At 37.5% G+C, this 23,248-nt stretch overlaps 1 pseudogene; it reads left to right on the top strand.

Moving 5' to 3' along the window:
- Positions 1–8,750: 8,750 nt before the first annotated feature.
- LOC133097396 (ribosomal protein uL24-like) lies at positions 8,751–9,202 on the top strand (annotated as a pseudogene).
- Positions 9,203–23,248: the final 14,046 nt, after the last annotated feature.

Below are 23,248 nucleotides of genomic sequence, written 5' to 3'. Positions count from 1 at the left end.
GGCTTAAAGTATATTCTGTCTAAATATAACTACCCTTGCCCTCTTTTGGGTATCTTTTTCTGTGGTTTCACTTTCAGCCCATGTGTGTCCTTAAGTCTAAAGTGAGTCTCTGGTAGACAGCATATAGTTGAATCTTGATTTTTAGTCAATTCAGCCACTCTATGTCTTTTCATTGGGGAGTTTAATTTACATTTAAAGTAACTATTGATAGGGAAGGGCTTACTACTGTCATTATGATCATTGTTTTCTGTCCATCTTCTTGTTCTTTTGTTTCTGCTTTCCTTTCTTGCTATCTGTGTGTTTCGTTGATTTTTTAAGAGTAATATTCTTTGAATATCTTTTTCTTTCTGTTTTGTGTATCTTCTACAGGTATTTTGCTTGTGGTTAACATGATGCTTACATAAAACAGCTTTTAGTTACACAGTCTTTTTAAAGCTGATACACTTTTACTTCTCTCACACATACTCTTTATCTTATGGATGTCACAATTTATGTGTTTTATATTGGATATTCATTAACAAACTTTTGTAATAGTAGTTATACTTAATACTTTTGTCTTTTAACTTTTTTCTATTCTTTTTCAAATTCTTTTAACTTTTATACTAAAATTAAATTGTTTTACACACCAGCATTACAATACCACAGTATTCTGTATTTGTCTGTATAGTTAACAGTGAGTTTTATTCTTTCATATGCTTTTGTGTTTCTGCTTAATGTCCTTTTGTTTCAACTTGAAGAACTCCCTTTAGCATTTCTCCCTTTGCCTTTTCTTATATGGCAGGTCTAGTGAAGATTTAACTCCCTTATCTTTTGTCTTGAAAAGTATTTCTCCTTCATTTTTTGATGGACAGTTTTGCAGAATACAGTATTCTTGGCTGGCAATTTTTTTTCTCTCTACACTTTGAATATAGCATCTCACTCTCTCCTGCAAGGTTTCTGCTGAGCAATCTGTTGATAGTCATGTGGGCTCCCATATATGTGATGAGTTGCTTTTCCCTTGTTGCTTTCAGAATTTTCTCTTTGTCCATGAATTTTAACAATTTGATTATAATGTGTCTTGGTGTAGATTTCTTTAGATTCATCCTCTTTGGAAGATTTAGGCTTTATGAATGTGAATGTCTACTTCCCTCCCGAGATTTGGGACGTTTTCAGCCGTAATGTATATTGGTTCACTTAATGGTATTCCATAAGTTCTTTAGGCTCTCTACACTTTTTTTTTTTTTTTAATTCTTGTTTTCTGTTCTCCTCCTCTGACTGTATAATTTGGAATTACCTGTCTTGAGTTTATTGATCTTTTCTCCTACTTGATCAAGTCTTCTATTTAAATTCTCTATTATATTTTTAAGCTCAGTTTTTGTATGCTTCAGCTCCAAAGTTTCTGTTTGGTTCTCTTTATGGTTTCTCTTTATTTATATTCTCATTTTGTCCATGTATTGTTTTCTTGATTTAATTTAGTTTTTTTATGTTTTGTAGCTTACTGAGCTTCTTTAAAATGACTATTTTGAAATTCTTTTTCAGGCAATTCATAGATCTCCGTTACTTTAGTGTTGGTTACTGGAGACTTATTTTGTTCTTTGGCTTGTGGAAATTTCCCTGATTTTTCATACTTCTTGTAGCTTTGCATTCATGTTGGCACATTTGAAGAAGGAGTCATCCCTTCAGTCTTTGTGGACTGACTTTGACAGGGAAAGATCTTCACTAATCATCCTGGCTTGAAATTCTGGGACCCTCGAAAACCTTCTCTATGAATATGCATAGTCCATCCCTCATCCTTCTTCCTGGAAGAGATGTTTCAGAGGTATGCACCTTCTCCTAATCTTGCAGAGCCATGCAGGTCACCGTAAATTACCCACTCCTTTTCATTAGGTTGGTGCAGTGAATGGCCTGGATGTTGGGTGCAAGTTCCACTTCTCTCCTTCCTTCCTAAAGGGAAAGCTTCATGGCCTATACACCTTTTCCCAACCTTGCAGATCTATGCTGGCTGCTGAGAGCCAACTGCTCATTTTCTTTGTTCTTATCTACCCCTAGACTTTCACACTTTATTGATTCCCTCAACACTTCACTCTGGGTTAAGTGGGACAGAAGTAGGTCTCTTGGGCAATGCCTCAAAAGACTAGAGACATTGAATGCATGTTTTACTCTCTCTTTCTCCCAAGAGAGACATCTCAGACCAAGGTGATCTCTCTCATTGCTGACAGCTTGGGGGAGGGTCTAACATGGGAAAAGTGAAACTGCTCTTCTTACCCATTTCAATGAGTTTACTCTTGGATTTGTGCTCATCTGGGATGTTGCAGCCTCTTAACTGGATTTTGGAAATTGCATAAAGTTATTTTGATCCATCCATTGATGTTAAATCAGTGTTTCTGTGAGAGAACAAGGGCTGGGACTTCCTATTCTAAGATCTTGCTAATAACCCCCAAAGTCACTTTTATATCTAGAAGTTCTATTTGATTTCATTTAACTCTGTTATTGAGTATTTTTATATCATCTTTTTTTGTTGTTTTGGATCCTTTTTATGTGTATAATAGTTTTAAACATTTTTACTTAATAGCTCAATGATGTACTCTTCTTTCTAATCCCCCCCTGCCTTTCACCAAAGACACTGTTATACAGGTGTATTTGGTTTGAGTGTGGCTATGTCAAGAAGCAGTGGTGTGTGTGTGTGTGTGTGTGTGTTTGTATTTTTAGGTGGTCATTGAGATGATAGAGCACATACATAAGATTAAACATCTGTAATTTAAAAGTGCATAAGAATTAATTGTTTTAGGGTGTGGCAAAGTATTATCAGAGTCTCAGAGGATTCGTGCCTCTCTAAAAATGAAGAATATTCTCATCTGAAATGAACTACTCTAATAAATGTTGATTATAAGCACAATCATCACAATAATGTAACTGCTATTTTGAGCAGTACTTTTTTTAAAGTTTTTTTCCATTGTTGAGATGATTCAGTTGTTTCGGAAAACAAAACAAAGTACAGATGAGTGGGTGAGTATGCCATGAAAGCCCTTCTTAAATGATTAAAGCCCTTGTCAGTTATTGTCAGTTATTGTCAGCATTGTACCTGCCTCCTTCATAAATACTGTTTTTAACAGTCAGCCTACACAACATTAAAGGTCTGCCTGGACTCTTTACTTGGGCTGAGGGTCCCAGAAAACTGGAATAATTCTCAAATCAATATGTTCCCTTTTCACTATATTGTTATCACTTGTGATTACAGCTAGGGAAGGAGATATTTAATTTAAAATCCTGGGCCTGAATTGTCTCTCTTTAGGTTATCTGCTCTCACTGAACCCTTGTTGAAAGCAGATCAGAGGAAAAAGGAAGAAGAGGGTCCTTACACTCATCGGAATGGCTAGTTTCCTACATTATAGACAGAATACATTTCTAAATCCTAGCCTCAGAAATCAACCATTTTAGGTAGGACACCTGATTATAAGAGACAGAAACACAATTTTAAAAGACCTAAGGAAAAAAAATGTGGATGAGAGAGGTTTTGTTTGCTTTGCTTGAAGAGTACTGGGGGCTTATATACTCAAACAAAGAGTTGAACAACCAACCTCAGAAAACAGAAACTAAGGCAGTTCTGGTCCTCAGGTAATGAAAACCAGGATCCAATGTTGTCAGGTTTCTCTCCCTCTCCCGCTTCCTTTTTCATCTCTGGCCTTGCCTGTTAGTTTTCCTCTTTCTTATTATAAGCAGGTGTCTTCACACAGTGGGAGACTTTGACTCTAGAAGCAGTGGGTTCACAGCCTCACAGCTTCAGAACAGAGATAATAGAGTTCTTTCTTTACAGCTCCATTGAAAAATATTCCTGGAAAGGAATCCAATTAGCCAGGCTCAGCTGGAGCCACATGTCCACCACTTAGCTAAGTCATTATGACTAAGGGCTAGGGAGGATTACTAGGATTGTCCCCAAGTTAAATTGTGTCCTCTTCTTTGACTATCACTGAACTTTGATGAACGTTGCTGTCAAGGGGTATGGAGGTGTTCTCTGAGGGCCATGGGGTGAGAGGTAGAGAAGGGGGTACTATCTACAGCAGAAAAGGGAGGGATTTATCCAGAAAAAAACAAAACAAACCACATCAACCTCAGTAACCACCAGCATAACACTACTTTTATGGGATGTTATGTTTTCAGTTCCAACAGTTCTCCTGACAAATGAACTTTGTGAACTTACAAGATGGGGACTGCCTATATCTGAAAAATTACTCAAGCGGAAAAAAGAAAATAGTTATGGGAGAAAGTACATCATGTCATTTATCATCTGTTTTCCCGTTGAAGAACAGGTGTGGCTTTCCTTTGGGTTTTTGGTCTTTCCAATGAGGTCGCTTCCTTAGTTGATAGTCCAGAGCCCTTGAGCTTTAGGTCAAAGTCCAAAGTCAATCTGATTGTCAACATTAATAAGGGCGTATGTAGCACAATCTCTCCTATCCTCTGAGGATTGAATGAGGAAATTCTTCACTTTTAATAGAGTATAAAACATATAGGTTATCTCGTTCAGGTCAATGCTTATTACATATAATGTCAAAGTTTAAATTAACACCATAAGATAGTATATATGTATACTCTCTATATTTGACTCTATTCTAAAATACCTTCTCTAAAGTTCACATTAGAATACTCCCTATGATGAGATTTTTGTAGTAATTATCCTTATACTACACAGACATATTCTCGTTAGACAATTACTACATAGAAACTGTATGGTGTGCAGTGTATTCATTTTATATGAATGCCAAAATAATATGAATGAATACATCTCAAAAGCCATGCTGTTCTTATTTGTCCATATAGCCCTGCCCTAGGGCATCTGAGTAGCTCATCAGTTCTGAAGAAAGACCTATAGTAACACAGTGTAGGAAAAGTTACTCAAAGATCTTTGGCAGAGAACTCTGGAAAGATTTTTAAAAAGTCATTTCATGGAATTACTTTACAAATGTTAAAAAAAAAGAAAGAAAGAAAGAAAGAAACAGAACATGGAAAGTTTCCAAAAATGGAAAATGCAAAATCCAGCAATCAAAACTGAAATATAGTTCATAACACTACCAGATTCCCAACCACTTCCTAAGGAAAAACTCACAGAAAAAGTTAACCTCTTGTTGCTTGTAAAATAAAAATGCCCTCTTCTTCTATGCTTTTTTTTTTCTCTTTCCCTTCACTGTGGAAGAATGTAAGATTTCATAACAACAGATATGCAGTTTGCTTTTGATTGAGTCACTTTACGCAAATGTTTCACTATGCCAAAAAAGAGAATTGGGCAAGAAAATACTCTTCCTATCGCTGGCTGGCATTCTTCATTTACTCACTGGAGCATTTGAGGTGACAGCATGGTCCTCAGAAGTTGTCACGTTCTGTAATTTAGTCATAACCACTTACTTTCAGAGCCATTGAACTAAAGAGCTTTGCGTTGGGAACACTTTATGTACCCCGTGTGAAACAGGCCAGACTTCTTCAAGTAATCTTCAACTTTTACTGCAACTGATCTCAGATTTGCAGCATAGAGGAAACAAGTAACAAACCTTGCCCTGTCTTCAACCTTTTTTAAAATGCTTCTGTGGGATATGAATATTTTATTATTTTCTCAGCTGATGGTGAGAAACTCACTAAGATTTGCATTTGCTCTGTTGCAACGCATTTCAACTGTTTACTTTGGCCCTAGATTATTTCTTTTACTCAGATCCATTTAACTGTCCAACTCATCCCATTGGCATAGATGGAGTATTAAATGGAATTAAAGATTAACAAGCTCATGTGACTATCATTTCAATTCAAAGGGAAATTTGATTCCTGGGACAGAAAATGGACTTATTTCATAAACAGAGTTATCTTGTGATTTAATTTTGAATAATTGTCTAATATCCATATACATCTCCCCAACTTTTAGCTAGACTTCTTGAAATTCACAATTTTAGAAATTATGTTAGGAGAAGCAACGGCAAGTACCCAAAGAATGAGTGTCTTGAAATTCAGTAGTTGTGTTTTTTAAGTGCAGAGAGGAAGTAATTGAGTGGAATTATTATACATTAAACAGCTCAATGTTAATTTCTCATGTTTTGGTATTTTTCCCTTTTTTTATAACTAGCTGAGACTGGACAGTGAAAGGAATAAAGAGAAAATGAAATCAAATTAGAGATCAGAAACTTTTAGTTCCAGCCCTGCACAAAACCATATGTCATTTAGAACAAACTACTTCAACTCTCTGAGATTCAGTTCTCTACCTGGGTACTACTTAATGATAACTGCTGTAACAAACACCTGTAAAAAAAACTCATTTATTGTGTATTAATAAATCAGTAATTATTAATACATAATAAATTATATTCTCTGATCTCAAAGTTGGATGAAGATTTTCTTTATCAGGTGACTCTTAAATGGCCCTTGGGGTAGCACTCTGACACGAAGTAATTTAGGGACCAGTCCCCTTCCATATTGTGCCTTTGTTATTTTGGAGTCCTTCATTTTTGGCTCCACAGGGAGAGAGAAAGCAAGAAAGACCTTGTAGGATCATTTGAGAGCCAGACCTGAAGATAGCGTCTATCATTCTGACTACATTCCATAGACAAAAACTCCATGACATCCACAGAGTGGATAACCTACATCAATTCTGAAAATTAGTGAATAAAGTGAATTCCTTAGATGTAAGGTAAGCTGAAACGTTGGGCACACAGCATGATAGCATTATCTTTGCCACAAAATGTTAAATGAATGGGGTTAAATGAGTTTTATATTTCCCTCCAAGGGTATGTAATTTAGTGGAAAAATTAAAGAGAAAATACAGAGTAAGATTCAAGGAAGGCAGAACTAAGTCAAAGTTTCAAAGAGCAGCAAAAAAGACTAGACTGTGAAACCTTGGAGAGCAAGAACCCCATGTGATAGTTCTCATAATTTACAACACATTTGCATGCAGCTTACAGACACCTATTTAATGTTTGCTGTTGATGATACTGGAAGCTTATAGGCTTGAAGGTAAGATGAAACTGGTGAACAGAGCAAAATAGTTTGGGTATTCTTGAGGACAAACTTTTTTACCTCAATATGTCATTATTAGCCAGTCTTGGCATGGATAAAAAAATCACTGTGGAACCAGTCAGCTCAGAAGAGAACATCCTCCTACATGGTCATCCCCCTTTACATGAACATCTCCATTTCACTTGAAGGACCTGGGTCACATTCCCAGTCATGGCAATGCAGTTGTGTGTATCATAACAGTGAGGGATGCTTTCTAGGGAGAAGGACAGGCCTTCAAACCTCCTCAAAACTTTTTATTTTAAAATTTTTTATTGGGTTTATTTGTTGGTGGTGGTTTTGTTTTGTTTTTGTTTTTTGTTTTTTTTGAGATAAAAAACACTTGTAGATCAAAGAGTCTTGTTTTTGTAGGGAGTTTTCCAGAATCCATAAACTATCCGTGAAGATAATTCTTCAAAAACACAATGATTTCAACAAAATAAAACAAAGCTCTTGGACTTTTGCCCTTCGTTGTCAGAATCAAAGGCGTGTCTCAATTAGAAAACCCTTTGCTATAGCCTACGCTCATGGCTTGACATTGCTTGCTGATTTCTATCAGTTCTGATGCCAGTCTGAGCCTGTTCTCTAAACTCTACAGGGACAGTGAAAACACTGTCTTAAAAACACACCCGTACTCTCACACCAATAGAGGAACAAATAAACTTCTGAGAAATTTATTAATAGTCAATATTTATTAAGTCCTTAATTTGTGCTGGACACTGTTCTAAGATGTTTGTATGTATTAACACAATTAATCCTCTTTTTGAGAGAAAGTTACTATTATGAACCTCATTTTACAGATGAAAAAGCTAAGGAACAACAATGTGAAATATTTTTCTCAAAGTAACGTACTTGGAAAAGAAGTAGAGTCAGAATTCAAACTCTCATCTTTCGACTTCAGAGTCAAGTTCTTAAGTGCATTGCCTATTGCCTGCAGTGACATGAAATACCACAATCAGTCATTTCCAACCAAAAAAAAAAAAAAAAAAAAATCTGAACTGAGAGGGATTTTTTTTTTTTTTTTAAAGAGGATGATGCATCCACTCTGGAAATCAGAGAATAAAGAGTTAATATTCTAAGCGTCCACATATGTCTTCCAGCATCTCTGACATGTAAAGAGCTTGAAGTCATCACTTTCATCTTTATAACCAGAAAAAAAACTAAGCCAAGTAAAACGAACTAAAAATCAACAGCTCTTCTTGGACCTACCAGAGAACTGAGGTTGTTGGGAAAACTGCCACCCCAAAATCTAGACAGGTGACTCCAAAGAGTCACAGCTGAGATCTGTTTACCCGAAGAGCAGAAACCACTGGAACCATAAACTGGTAGGAACACTTAAATGGTAATTTTGATAAACTGCTGGAGACTGGATTGGACCAACCTATGGGAGAGAAACTTCTGGTGGCCGGAGCCTTATGGGGCCTCACACTTCCCTGGGCTTTACCTCGAGGAAACCCACTAGGTCCTCATGGTGAAATTCTGAGAAAGAGCCCCTCCTGGCTCTGGCAGGAAAGGAGGAAGAGTAACAATTGTGAAATATGCCTAAAGCCTTCTCCATAACAAAGGGCTATTCTCCAGGGAAAAATAAAACTTCATCAGAACCTGTCATACCTGCAATAAGGGCACTTCTCTCACTTGCGTCACCCTCTAGATTTCATGATTCACCAATGGAGGTGAGGAGATCTAACACATACGTGTGAAGGCACACACTTCTGAGCCCAGCCGGTGCGAAGTAGACAGTCATCATGAAGTTCAATCCCTTTGTGACCTAGGACTGCAGCAAACACCACTTCAGTGCCCCCTGGCCCATGTCTGCCTGGCTCTCAGAGGAGATGCGGCAGAAGTACAATGTCTGGTCTATCCGCCTTTGCAAGGACGACGAGCTCCAGGTGGCCCAGGAACACTACATAGGTCAGCAAATTGGCAACGCAGTGCAGGTGCACAGAAAGAAATATATCATCTACATCAAGTGGGTGCGAGAAGGCTAACAGTACAATTGTCCACGTGGACATTCATCTGAGCAAGGTGGTTATCACTAGGCTAAAACTGGAAGAAAAAAAAAAAAATTCTCGAATGTAAAGCCAAATCGTGACAAGTTAGAAAAGAGAAAGCCTATGAAATAAAGAAGAACTTATTGATTAAATACAGGATTGACTATAGCCAGTTGTGCAGCCACAATTTAACTGTAGATTTTTAGCTAGTGTGTATTCCTTTGGAATTTTTCAAGATATGTCTTGTAAGTTTCATTTCCCTCCTGTTTTGTTATTGATCTGTGGCTCTGTAAATAAGCTTCTGCAATTTTGATTAATAATCCTGAGAATAAAAATTGAAAATGTTTCCTAAAAAAAATTGTGAAGGTCAGAGCACAGGGACGTAGACCTACTAAAAGAAGGCGATTTAATCATATGATTACAAAACGGTTCTTCTCCCCCACCCCACATTACCACCACACCAACAGGCCTCCAGTAGAATAACAGTGGATTGCAGCTGCTAGTTTTCCAAGACACAGATTCCCTCTGGGGAGTAATATTTAGGAAAGTACAAAGTCAACAGGGGAAACAAAAACAAGGACACTAAATTCATCTGGGAGACTCTGGCACCTACAGCTACAGTAAACATTAAACACAACCTACTCCTACCCAGATTAACACAAACTTCATACTAAAGGCCTATTTAGCTCACTTCCTATTCTCCAACACGTAATGTCAGGCTTTCAACAAAAATAACAAGGCAGCCTACAAGGCAAGAAAAGACAGAAGGATCAAAGCAAGTATCAGAACTAAGCTCAGCTATGGCAGAGATGTTGGAATTATACTGGAAATGTAAAGTAACTATGATTAATACGCTAAAGGCACTAATGGAAAAAGTGGACAGGATGTGAAAACAAATGAGTAATGTAAGCAGAGAGATGGAGACTCTAAGAAAGAATCAAGAGGAAATGCTAGAAATCAAAAACACAGTAACAAAAACGCAGAATGCCTTTGATGGGCTCATCCATAGACTGAACACGGTTAAGGAAAAAAATCAGTGAGCTTAAAGATAGATCAATATAAACTTCCCAAACCATCAAGAAGGTGAAAAGACAATGTAGGTAATAGGAGAAGAGTTTCCCAAAACATATTGTAATTAGTATACTTGTACTGGTATCTAGTACTAGAAGTTCAACTCTTGAGTAAAAATCTGTGCGTGATTTTTCATATCTGAGCAGAGGCAATTACAAAGGCTTTACCAGGCAGGCCTCATATGGGAAAGCTTTCCCTCCTCACATCGAATTTGGTGTATAGCTACGCATTGCAGTTTCTGAAGAGAGTTGTAGTCAAGGACTCAAGCCTCTCTGGCTGGTCAAGGTCATGGTGTTTTTTTGCATTCCTAGCTGCATTCCTAGCCTTGGGCAGATCTTCCCAAACACCTCTGCTAAGACCTCCTTATGTAGGGGAGGAGGAGAACACCTTGAAGACACTTTAAACTACTCCAACTCAGTACCCAGCACTTTCACAAGCTTTACCCCTCTTTCTCCTCCCAAATCCATGGTCCATAAAACTGCCAGAGGCTTTTGTTGGGGACTTCCTTGACCATGAGACAACCCCCGAACCAGGCTGATCCACGTGACCCTCGAATGGTACATTGTTCCATGGGGAAAAATGGAACAGGGGAGTCTGTACTTTCTCTGATTTTAACCTCTTGTTTATACCATCTTGGTTAGTGATTAAAGGCTTAACTCCTTCATTTTTGCCTTGTTACTTTACATGGCTACTCTGACACCTGGCAGCTGTGCTCTGTCTCCCAGCTCAACTGCACTCATGAAATCTAAAATACATTTTAAACATTTTACAGCTCAATGATAAAACAACAAATAACCCAACTAAAAGATAGTCAAAGGATCTGAGCTGTTATTTTTCCAAAGAAGATATACAAATGGACAAAAAAACCACATGAAAATATTCTCACCATCACTAACCATCAGGGAAGTGCACAGCAAATGAGATAACACTTCATACCCACTAAGATGACTATAATAAAAATAACAATATAACATAGTAATGGGTTGTCAAGGATGTGAAGAAATTGGAACCCTCCTACATTGCTGGTGTGAATGTAATATGGTGCAACTGCTTTGGAAAACAGTCTGGGAATTCCAGAAAAGGTTAATATATAGTTATCATATGACCCAGCAATTCTGCTCTCAGTTGTACATGCAAGAGAGATGAAATGAAATGAAAGATAAATGAAAACATGTGCCCTTATAGAAACTTGCACACGGATGATCACAGCAGCATTATTCATAATAGCTAATTGGTAGAAACAATCTAATGTCTATCAAATGATGAATGGATAAATTAAATGTGGTATATCCATACAAGGGAAAATTATTAAGAAAAAAAATAAATGAAGTATCATTACTTGCTAAAACATAGACAAACCTTGAAAACATTATGCCACATGAAAGAGTCACAAAGGACCACATATTGTGACTCAATTTATATGAAATGTCAAGAACAGGCAAACCTACACAGACAGAAATCAGACTATTAGTTGTCTACACCTAGAGGGTAGAATGGAAGGATTGAAGAGTGACGTTTAAGGTATGTGGGCTCTCATTTGGGAGCAATGAAAATATTCTAAAACAGATTGTGACAATAGATGAATTACTCTGTGAATGTACCAAAAGCCATTGAATTTTATACTTTAAAGTGGTGAATTGCAAGTTATATAAATTATATCTCAATAATGTGATCAAAATAAGTTATACCTAAAGTGTTCAACAGTATACAGTTTCTAATTAAAGGTGAAATCATTTAGAAATATTCTGACCATATCTCTATACAGTTTAAAATTCATCTACTATATTATTGTCTCTTTTGTACACAGGTATATTTCTAGTTCTTAAGATAGTATTTGTTACATGTGTTCAGTACATATTTATTTAATTAATGGAAAGTTGTTATATTAGTGTAATAAGGATACCAGCAGGAGAAGAAAATGAGAATATAAAATGAGAACTATATAAAGTAATAATGGTCCTGAACGTTCCAAAATTAATGACAGACATAGATTCGAGAAGGTCAGAAATCACAAAACAAGTTAAATACCAAAAACAAATAAAACCATACTTAGGTTAATATATTCAAACTGCAGAAAATCAAAGACAGCTGGGAGGTAGGAGAATAAGAATTACAGCTTACTTCTTGTCACAAACCATGCAAGCGAGAAAAGAATGGGGTGAAATATATTATGTGTTGAAGGAAAAAACCAATCACCTAGAATTATTATCCTTCAAGAGTGAAGGAAAAATAAAGACTTTCTCAGACAAACAAGAGCTGAGGTAATTCATTGCAATTAGATAAGACCCTCAAGAAATATTAAAATAAGTTATTCAAGGAGAAGGCAAATAATATAGATAATTTTATGGGTTGAATTGTTTCCTCCAAAAAAGATATCTTGAAGTCCCAACTGCTAGTACTACAGAAAGTGGCTTTATTTGAAAATAGGGTCCTTACAGAGGTAATGAAGCTAAAATGAGGTCATTATGGTGTAAACCAATATTATGGGTATTCTTAGAAAGGGGAAAATTGGACACAGAGATAGACATGCATAAAAGGAAGACAAAGTAAAGATGTAGAGAGAATGCCATCTACTCGCTGAGGAATGCCTGAAATGACCAGAAGCTAGGAGGGAAGCACAGACCAGAATCATATGCCAAGTCTCATTCATTAATTGATTTGATTGATTTAGATGATAAGGTTTTAGACTTGGAGTTAATGATGAAATAATTAAGATTTGGGGGATATAGGGATGGAGTGAACAGCTCTCAGAAAGAATCAACATTGCCAACATTTTGATTTTTGAACTTCTAACCCCCAAAACTGTGAGATAAATTTATGTTGTTTAATCCACCCAGTTTGTAGTACTTTGTTATAGCAGCACCAGAAACTAATACAGACGTTAGTAACAGTAAGTGGAGTGCTGCTGTAACAAATACCTTAAAATGTGGAAGTGACTTTGGAATTTGGTAATCGGTAGAGGCTAGAAGGGTTTGAGGAGTTTGATAGAAAAAGTCTAGGTTACCTTGAAGAGACTATTGTAGAAATATGAATGTTAAAAGTGCTTCTGGGGGTATCTCAGACAGAAATGAAGAGTATGCTATGGGTAACTGGAGGAAAGGTCATCCTTATCATAAAGAGGAAGAGAACTTATCTGAATTGTGTTCTGTTGGGCTGCAAGAAGAAATTGTAAGTGGGGAAAGTAATAAACCAAAGAAGGAATTTTTAACCAGAATGTGAAGATGTGGAAATTGTCAGCCAATCCACGTTGCAGAAAATCAGGAAGCATGTTCTGGAGAGAACACCAGGGGTGTAGCTGGACAACCGTTTGCTAAAGAGACTAGGCATGTGATTTGTGAGTCCAATCCACCATTTCAGCAGAAACGCATGCAGCTTGGACTGAAGGAGATAGAGATGAGATGAAATAAAGGAAGGCTGTCAGACATCTGGGATTCCACAGGCAGGAAACAGGCAAATAGAACTATCTGGCTGTGAATATCAGTTATTCTTTGCGAAAAGGGAAGAATGACCTCAAGGGAAGTTCAGAGGCCAGTGGATCTGTCATTGACATTAGGACTTTGAGGCTAAAGGCCAAGGGAACCTTCTCAGTTCCAAAATGTAGGGCCACATCATGCGTTCCAAGGGGCGGGGTTGCTTCCCAGGAGCAGAGGAAGCAGATCATCACCCAGGGCTGCCACCGAGGGGCCCAGAAGACAAAGCATTCAACCAAAGAGGGTTAGTCTCTAGCCTTAAAATCTAATGGAATTTGCTCTGCTAGTTTTCAGACTTGTTGAGGACCCATGACTCCCCCGCTTCCTTGCCATTTCTCAGTTTTGGAAAGGGAATGTCTGTTCTATGTCTGCCCCATCATTGTAATTTGAAAGCCCCCTGAGATCAGAAAACATTTCTTCTTTTTAATTTGTTATTGATTTTCACCCACATCCTCCTGCCATCCTCTCAGTACAACCGTAAGGTTCATCAGAGGACTGACCCATACAAGCGGCAAGAGGGAGTCTTGTCAATGTCTTCCCCTTTGTCCCTTTCAGTCAAATGGAGTAGGGTTGGATAAGTACAAGCTTATGACTATCCCATTCACTGGGTAGGAAAGCAGACAGAGATCCAGCTTAGGCAGGTGGGGAAAAAAAACAACCCATCATTCCCTTAGGAAATTGTACAGTGATATCTAGGGCTACCATCATGGTGTCATGTTAAGCAATTGATTCTTTATCTGAAACTCTTACATGAAACCCAAGTCCTGGCACTACAGTATCAGGTAAAGATAAAGAAAAAAATTTACAAGCAGAGAAAAAGTTTATGTAAGCTTCTATGCCCCACCCCCTCCTCTCCATCTTCTCTACAGTTTCTCAACAATCTATCTAATGACAACCCCCCCCCTTTACTTCTATGCATATTAAATTTGAACACACATTTATCCAATCTTGGAAGCCATCCCTTCGGTCTATGATCATTCCCAATTTAGTAAGCAAGTGTTTCATCTGCTTATTCCAATTTGTAGTCAACCCATGACTTTGTAGGGGTAAACTTCCTTGTATATGATGCTTTTTAGTTCACATTGCAGTGTACCTGTGATAAAATTGGTTCTTTGATTAGGTGATAAATAAGTAAGAAGTCCAAATTGAAACTGTATTTTCTGTTCTAGCTTCTACTGTGTTAGGGGAATTTACTTCAGCTACCAGATATGCAAATCCAAACCCAGAATGAATATCTATCCCAGTGAAGACCCATCGGAATCCACCACAGAATCATAAATTTACCTGCCAGCTATGGGTGGACCCAGATCACCTTGGTATGAAGCCCATGGCTATCTTTAGTCTCTCATGTTCTTGTCAACAAAAATAACAATTTTTAATCACCTTTCAGGTTTCTGAGTGGGATAGTTGAATACATCTTTTTCCTGCCCATTGTTGCATTGCTTGAATGTCTCTCCAGCCACTGATCTCCTGTATCCAAAAGTCTACCTTCAAAGTGCAAGTGGGGCATTTACTTTTTGGCTCATCACCTTAGAAATGGGAAGGGGGCTTTTTGATGTGCAAAAATATGTCCCACTTTAATTTCCTTCTTCAGATCCATAAGGTTTTCCATAACAGAGGACCCCAGTTCAATGTTCCTTTAATTTTCTAGTCATCTAAGCCCCCCTTTTCCAAATTACTTTACCAGTCCATTAGTCCTCATCCAATAATCCTGGCTGTTGCCGCTGGATGGCAGTAACAGACTTTTGCCAGAAGCTCCAGTCAGCAGAACTGCAGGTAGTAGAAACTTCCACCATCATCACCGATTTCCTTATTCAGTTCTCTTACTATGTAAAGTTAACCTCCAAGCTCTCAGCTTTTCTTAGAGACTTTACTGAACTATGAAACAAGGGATTTGTGGTCACTGATATCACTGCATATCACAGATCCATACTTAAAGCCAAAATTGCTCTCCAGGGCATCCTATATTGTTTTAAATTAACCAGAGCAGACTTGCACAACATCCCTTTCTCAATGATTCGGACAAGGGAAGGGTCCCCATTCAGACATCATATCCATTGCAATGATACATTCTTTGTAAGAGTGAGGCAATAACCATGTACAATTTGTATTCATAAATCCCCACTTTGAACCATACTTTCACTTGCAAGCCTTCTACACTTACATCACCATATTCTCCAAATGTAGTTATATTGCCCTTAAACCCTTCATGAGCAGGTTTAGGTACCAATGTCCAGCAATCCCAATAGTTTTTTCACCACCCATAGGCTGCTGGTACCAGACCAGTGTAAATGGCCTTGGGTCCCTGGCTGGAGTTTTTCTGGGACTTGGGTTCTCCCATCACTCAAAGTCATAATCCGCTCTTTGCTCTGCACTTTTTCCATTGGCCTAGGCTCTGAAGAGATTTTAAACTTTGCTTATGTGTAATACTCAGATTTTTAATCCATCAAAGCTAGGATAAATTGAGTGACTGTCATTTTATAATCTGAGGAGTTGGTGTTGGAGCTTTTGTAATCTTTTATAGTGATTCATTAACATTTACTGACTACTTCATTGATCTCTTCCTTTTTCATGCCATTTTTAATCAACTATAAGACATTTCTGTCTGGTTCAGTTGTCCAAGGTTTTTTTCCCCCCCCATCTCTCATATTCTTATTGTTCCATTTCTTCTCAGTCTTCTTAATTTTTTTTTCCTATCATTAAATCCCATTCAGGGGAGCTGAGCAAGGAGATCTGGGGCAGCTTCCCTCACATGCTCTTATCCCCCCAACGATGTAGGTACTGAGGATTCCACGAAATTGTAGCTCCCTTTTATCTCAGCATCAGTCATCACTTGAATCAGAGTCTTAGTGTTGGGTTATGCATCATCATGCAACCCATCTAAAGCTACTAGCATTTCCAGCATTTCAGCAGCCTCAGGGTATTCCATTTAATATGTAAGAGAGGAAGTAGGCAATATCCCTTTTCAGGGCACACACCACATACTCCTGCCTTTATGCAATTTAACAGAGTGAGAGTGTGTCCCTCTACACCCATTTCTAGGAAGGCTGCAAACCAGTGTAGGATCCTGGATAAGATTGCACAGGCTGTCACCTCTAACCTTCCAAATCCAATTTCCATTTCAAAAGCAATTCCAAAAAGAGCTGCAAAATGTACGGAAAAGGTAACAACTCTTTACCAAATTCCAGTCAAAGCAAATTCTTCCTGGACACTCCATTCCTCCCCCTTACAGACAGACAGTCACAGGCCCTAACACAGTGACTCTGGTAGCTTCACCCTGCTTTCAGTCATTTTAATTAGAACAGACAGGAGCAAAAAGCCACCTCTTACTTTTTTACAAAAGAAAATTATTTTTATGCAATTTTCAAAGGTTACTTTCCATTTACAGTTATTACAAAATATTGGCTATATTCCCTGTGTTGTGCAATAAATAGATCCTTGAGCCTATCTTATACCCAATAGTTTGTACCTCCCACCCTCCCTCCCCTATATTGCCCCTCTCCCGCACTGGTAATCACTAGCTTGTTCTCTGTATCTGTGAGTCTGCTTCTTTTTCTTTAAAATTAATTTTTGTTGGAGTATAGTTGATTTACAATGTTGTATGAGTTTCTGCTGTACAGCAAAGTGAATCAGTTATACGTATACATATGTCCACCATATAGGTCATTACAGAGTATTGAGTAGAGTTCCCTGTGCTATACAGTAGGTTCTTATTAGTTACCTATTTTATATATAGTAGTGTGTATATGTCAATCCCAATCTTTTTTGTTATATTCACTAGAAAGACACATCTTCTTGACTGACTTCCCCTCTGTTTGAATCCCTTGTGTTATCCATTTAGCTACCTCCCTAGGCCCTGGGTCTACAAATGCTTTTCTGCTCATGAGTAGAAGGAATATTTCTGGGACCTCAGCCTAGGTGTGGACAGGGAGAAACCACATGGAAACAATGTTTTCATTCCTAACCACTTACCTCATTTTTCCTTTTCCTAGACAACGCCTTAGCCTTTCTTATCTAAATTACAGCATTGGGGAGTGTCATTTCAGATGTCCCATCTGGGTGGCTGTCTGGTGTTCAACTAAGTTTAAGGTGTTCTCCAGTTTGGGTATGCCACCACTGGACTCTACAGAATGCACTCACGTGAGACTTTTATTTCAAGGTAAAAGGTACAGGACAGTAGGAAAAAGAGAATGCAGGGGAGCATCAGAGGTCCAAGAGATGTCACTTGGCCCAAACTCCCCAACTCTGTACACCAGGCAATGGACTGAGCCTCTTGCTTGAACCAGAAAATCTGTGCCAGGAATCTTAGGGAGAAATCCTCCCAAAAGCTCTCAGTGGCTCTTTAAGTAATCAAGTCAGGTTATCAAACCGGTTAGGCCAGTTATAGACCTTCAGTAAAGAAATTGACCTAGAGGTCACTAGGGGAGTTTCAGCGCATCATAAATACCACTGCCATTATCTTGGCTAAAAGTAAAACCAGACATCCAGGGGTCCCCAGAGATAAAGATCCAGCATTTCCAGTCCAGCTGTAAATCAGCTCTCTCTATACATATCATCTCACGAGAAATTTTAAAGCATTTATTGCCTACATCATTTTTAAATTACTACATCATTGTTAAATATTCAGTAAAAAATTTTAAGTTTTATGTGTATATGTTTTAGCTCTCCAGCTATATCATAAACATTTTGGTGAGTGAGTCCATTTATGAATTGCTAATTCACATTTATTAAACAAAACCATGAAAAAATTATATAATTAATAAATAAAAAGTACCAATATGACAGGAAATTAGAAAAAAGGTCATTAATTATCCAAGATACTAAAAGGGATTCTATAGTCACCATGAGAGAGATGCCACTTGTCAGTTCCTGTTTGGGAAAATCTAGTATCTCAAAATTTCTATTTGGGTTTTATGTCATTTAAATACGGTCCCACATAAGAAATAGTAATTATAATACTCTAGATTCTATGCAGCTCAACAAAACAAGAATGATAAGATCATTAGAAATGAAGAAACAAAATTTTTGTTATAAAAAGACAATTTTATTTTCTACATGGAAAACCCAGGAGAATCACATAAGAAGCACTTCCGGGATTTTGTCAGTATTCCTTTTTTTTTTTTTTTTTAACTTGTGCGATAGTTGTGTAGATATTTATTTTACTATTCATTGTACTGGACATTTATTCTTTACTTTCTTTTTGAATGTGTGTTGCATTCACAAATTTGAAAACAAAATTTAAAAATCTATGTGAATTGATGACCTATTGGAAATAAGATATTGCAAAAAAGTCAATAAACTAAAATTAATAATGATCTTAAATAGCAGAAACGGTGAATCAAGATAGGTAATTAGAAGAAATCAAGTGAATCTTAATTTATAAGAAAGTATTCCAGGGATTGTGAAGAGTGTGCTAGAGAAACCTGGAATGAATAACTCCTTATGTGTGCAGACAGCAAATCAAGACCCGTATAGCATCTGGGTTTAGTAGAGACGAAGTAGATATTGATCTAATAGTTGGAAATCCTATTTACCCATGTTTTAACTATGAATACGAGGAATTATCTGAGCAATTTTTTCCACCAAAACTTATTTCCCATGACCAAGTTTAGACTTCTCCAAAATATTCCTGACCATGCGAAGAAAATTTCCTTTCCTTGCATTACTGAGCGTCATTGTCTAAATAAATCACATTTCATCAAAAATGGCATTCTTCTCTACACAAATAAGATCAAGAAATAGATTTGTTTAAATATATCATCTCGGGCTTCCCTGGTGGCGCAGTGGTTGAGAGTCTGCCTGCCAATGCAGGGGACACGGGTTCGCGCCCTGGTCTGGGAAGATCCCACATGCCGCGGAGCAACTGGGCCTGTGAGCCACAATTACCGAGCCTGCGCGTCTGGAGCCTGTGCTCCGCAACAAGAGAGGCCGCGATAGTGAGAGGCCCGCGCACCGCGATGAAGAGGGGGCCCCGCATGCCGCAACTGGAGAAAGCCCTCGCACAGAAACGAAGACCCAACACAGCCAAAAATATAAATAAATAAATAAATAAATAAAAATAAATTAAAATAAATAAATAAATAAATAAATAAATATATCATCTCCTCTCAGCGTTCTCAACAGGCTCACTAACAAATACATGCAATGGAGCCATCTTTTCTTTATTTCTCTATTTTTATTATTTTTGATCAAGATACCAAGCCTGGGCCTAATTGCCTAACTTGGAGTTCACTTGGATCATGCTAGTTCAATTTCAGTAAAATTGGTAGTAAAAAGTATAAGGTCCTACAAAAATGCCCTGGATGAGAAAGAAATTATCTGATTATCTAAGCTGGGGTTTCCTCCAGATGCTGACACTCATCTTCTATTGTGAATTATATTTAATTTGTACATGTGACATGATATATTCTCCCTATTAAGTCTCTTTCTCTTTAAAGACAGAGATTCTATCAATTTCATTTTTGGTGCGCTTATCACACCTGGCCAAGTATCCTGACCATTCTAAGCACTGAATAAATGTGTGCTAACTTTATTTTTTAGAGCTAGCATTTAATTATTCATTTATTCAAAATAAACACCTACCATGCAAAAAAAAGTGTAATGGAGAAAGTTGGGAGTTCTGTTTTTTTTCCTCCCACATTTCCAAATGGTTAAATAATGAATAAACACAATGTGTTGCATTATTCTCATTTGCGGAGTAAGAGCAAACCTTGATTCCCTTTGGACTTCATGCTTCCCGAGTCATCTTCCTAAAGTGGAAATTAAATAGTACTACTATTTGGCTAAACAGAGGCAAGAGAACAATTCAGATTGGCATTTAATAAGAATACGTCTAATAATGATGACACTATCATACATTTATATAGCACTCTGAAGTTACCAACATTCTTTCACCTTTAACCTTCATGACAACCCTTTAAAGTCAAGTTTTCCTATGAGGTATTACCCTCATTTCATGGAAAAGGAAGCAATTTCTATTAATGCTATGTTAATTGTTCCTTGTCAGAAGCAGGGAAGTCAAGCTTGAATCCAGGACTTTGGAGTTGTCTGGGTGTACTTTCCACTGTACGACATTGACATACACAGACTTAGGACAGCATAAAAAAGAATTAATCGACAGATAAGTATTTTGTTTCAAAATGTAAAGCCACTGATTTAAAATAAAGAACTATAAATCAAATATCAAATTATAGCAAATTATAGCTTAAGGAAAAAGAAAAAAGAATAGACGTATAAGCAATATACTTTTTTGTCGATAACATTGATATTTTTATTTTTTTCCTTCTCATACGTGGCTTATTCACAGCTGAGTTAATCAAAGAAGATTTTTAGAGTTTTTATTTTAGTATCCTGTCAATCCAAACGTAATCAGACTAAAGATCTATAGTTACATTTTTTTAAAGCTACTATTTGTTGCGTGTCAGGCGCTATACTAAGCATTCTATAATTTTCTTTAATCCTCATAATGGTCTTATGATAGGGATAAACATTAATACCGCTCTATTACAGGCAAGAAATCTGATACTCAGAGAGGTTAAAAAGTGTCTAAAGACACATGAGCAGCTAGTGTCAGAACTAAGATTTGAACGTGAGTTAGCCTAGACCACAAAGTGTGGGCTCCTAACCATTCTGCTGTTTGAGCTTCCCCTATGTAAGAAGAAGGAACTAGAAGAAATTTTAGAAATTATCTGACATGTGATTTTAATTCCTGCATCAGTCAGGGTTCAATCACAGAAGCAGAATCCCTAGGTTATACATGGATTTGTTACAGTGACTTGATCCTATGCAGCTGTGGGTCTCAGTACGGTTGTGGTTTTTGTGTCCAGTTCTGGAGTCTAAAGTTCAGAGGACAGAAGTTGGGAAAGGAAGATGGGTGAGGGATGAGAAAGAGTAAGATCAAGTGGGAACCCACAAGCACAAGCTAAAGGATGGTGTGAAACCTGCATCAGACTTGTCACCTCTGTACTTGGTGATGAGGATATCCTGCAGGAGCCAGGGACACAAACATACCTGGCCCAGGACTTGGAGAAATAGAAAGAGGATCCTTGGCAAGGTGAAGCTATCACAGGCCCATCCGCTGCCTCACACAAGCAAGGTGAATCAGCAGATGAGTGACAGTGTGTGTGGTCTACAGAATGGCTGCTGCTTCACTTCTGTCCTCCAAGTCTCCTGTAAGGATCTCTCTTCTGGCCAGTGCTAGCTGGAAACACACAGGAAAGGAAATTATGGGTATGTAATTCAGCCCAGCCGTGTTGACACATCACAAAACCACCACAATTCTCTTGTTTCACAAATGTGAAAAGTAAGTCTTAGACAAGTTGTGTGATATATCTAAGACCACTAAGAGAGTTGAGAATAAAGCAATCCTGTTAACTTCCTGTGCATTCTTCCTTTCCCTATAGACTGGATGGCATATGGATTTCATTTTATTAGTCAAACATTACAGATTGGTAGTGATTACTTGAAACCCTGTGTTGTGAATGATTCTGAGACCATGAGTTCTGTTATTGATTCGTGATGTCTGCTGTGGGCACAAGAAAGAGGAGCCATGATAAATATGACACAAATGTGCCTCCCTATCTTTTACTATTCTGCCTTTCTTGAGAAAAGAAGATTGTAAGGGATATGGATAAATAAATCAATGAAAGCAATGTATGTATTTATTAAGGGGACTTAAAATTGAGGGCACGGAACTCCCTATATTTATAAACTAGATATCAAGAAGATAATCACATGCTATGGGGCTAAATGGACATTTCTAATATTCACTGGGAACAAAGGGTTGAATGGACGTTGTAATATTCACTTTCTCATTAAGATCCTGCTTAGAAATGCACATAAATCTTCACTTATAAGTACTTTTCTTGACATGGAAATTACAAACACAAAGCACTTGATATTCTGCAATTACTTACTCATAAAAAGTCAATTAATTGTGTCTTAATTGGTGAGGATTTTAAAGTTGGGTTTTCCACTGCAGGAGGCTAGAGCAGTGAGGAATTGAGGAAATGTTCTTCCACTTGGATACTAATGTATTCTGCTAAGTTTACATAGATCTTTCTGACTAGAGTCACACAAACATTTATCTTTTCTGTGCATATTCATTATCTCACTCCCAAGCAGGTATAATTCCTATTTTCACAGATGAAGAAATTCATGTTCACAGATGTAAATTTGCTTATGGCCCCATAGTTGGTGAGTGACAGTGTAATAATTCAAATTCAAGTTCAATGACTGCAGTCTGCTATATATAGTTTCCTGATGACTATATCAAATGTACACATTGATGTATATGTATAGCTGAGTCACTTTGCTGTGCACCTGAAACTATCACAACATTGTTAATCAGCTATACTCCAATATAAAATAAAAAGTTTAAAATGTATATATATATATATATATATATATATATATATATACACATGTTGACACTAGCAAGAGGGAAATACTTTCATTTTGAGATGGACTCAGGGAGCCTGCCCAGGAATTCTGCTTTCTACCTGGGTCTCCATTCATTGACTGCTTTGCCATTTACCCTCATGAATGCTTACTTGAAGCGTGCATGCACAAGGGTAATACTTGCCTCCCTCTTTGACAGGAGACACACACACACATGAAAAGTTCGGAACCAAAGTATAGTAGGGGATGCTGGAACATTTTTAGCTTTCTAGCAAATTTCTGTCCTCAAGTACGTGCACTTATATTTATATT

The sequence above is a fragment of the Eubalaena glacialis genome, chromosome 9 (genome assembly GCF_028564815.1).
Source record: "Eubalaena glacialis isolate mEubGla1 chromosome 9, mEubGla1.1.hap2.+ XY, whole genome shotgun sequence".
Classification (NCBI taxonomy): domain Eukaryota; kingdom Metazoa; phylum Chordata; class Mammalia; order Artiodactyla; family Balaenidae; genus Eubalaena; species Eubalaena glacialis.
The sequence above is the reverse complement of the archived record's forward strand: the minus strand, read 5'-3'. Positions and strand labels throughout refer to the sequence as shown.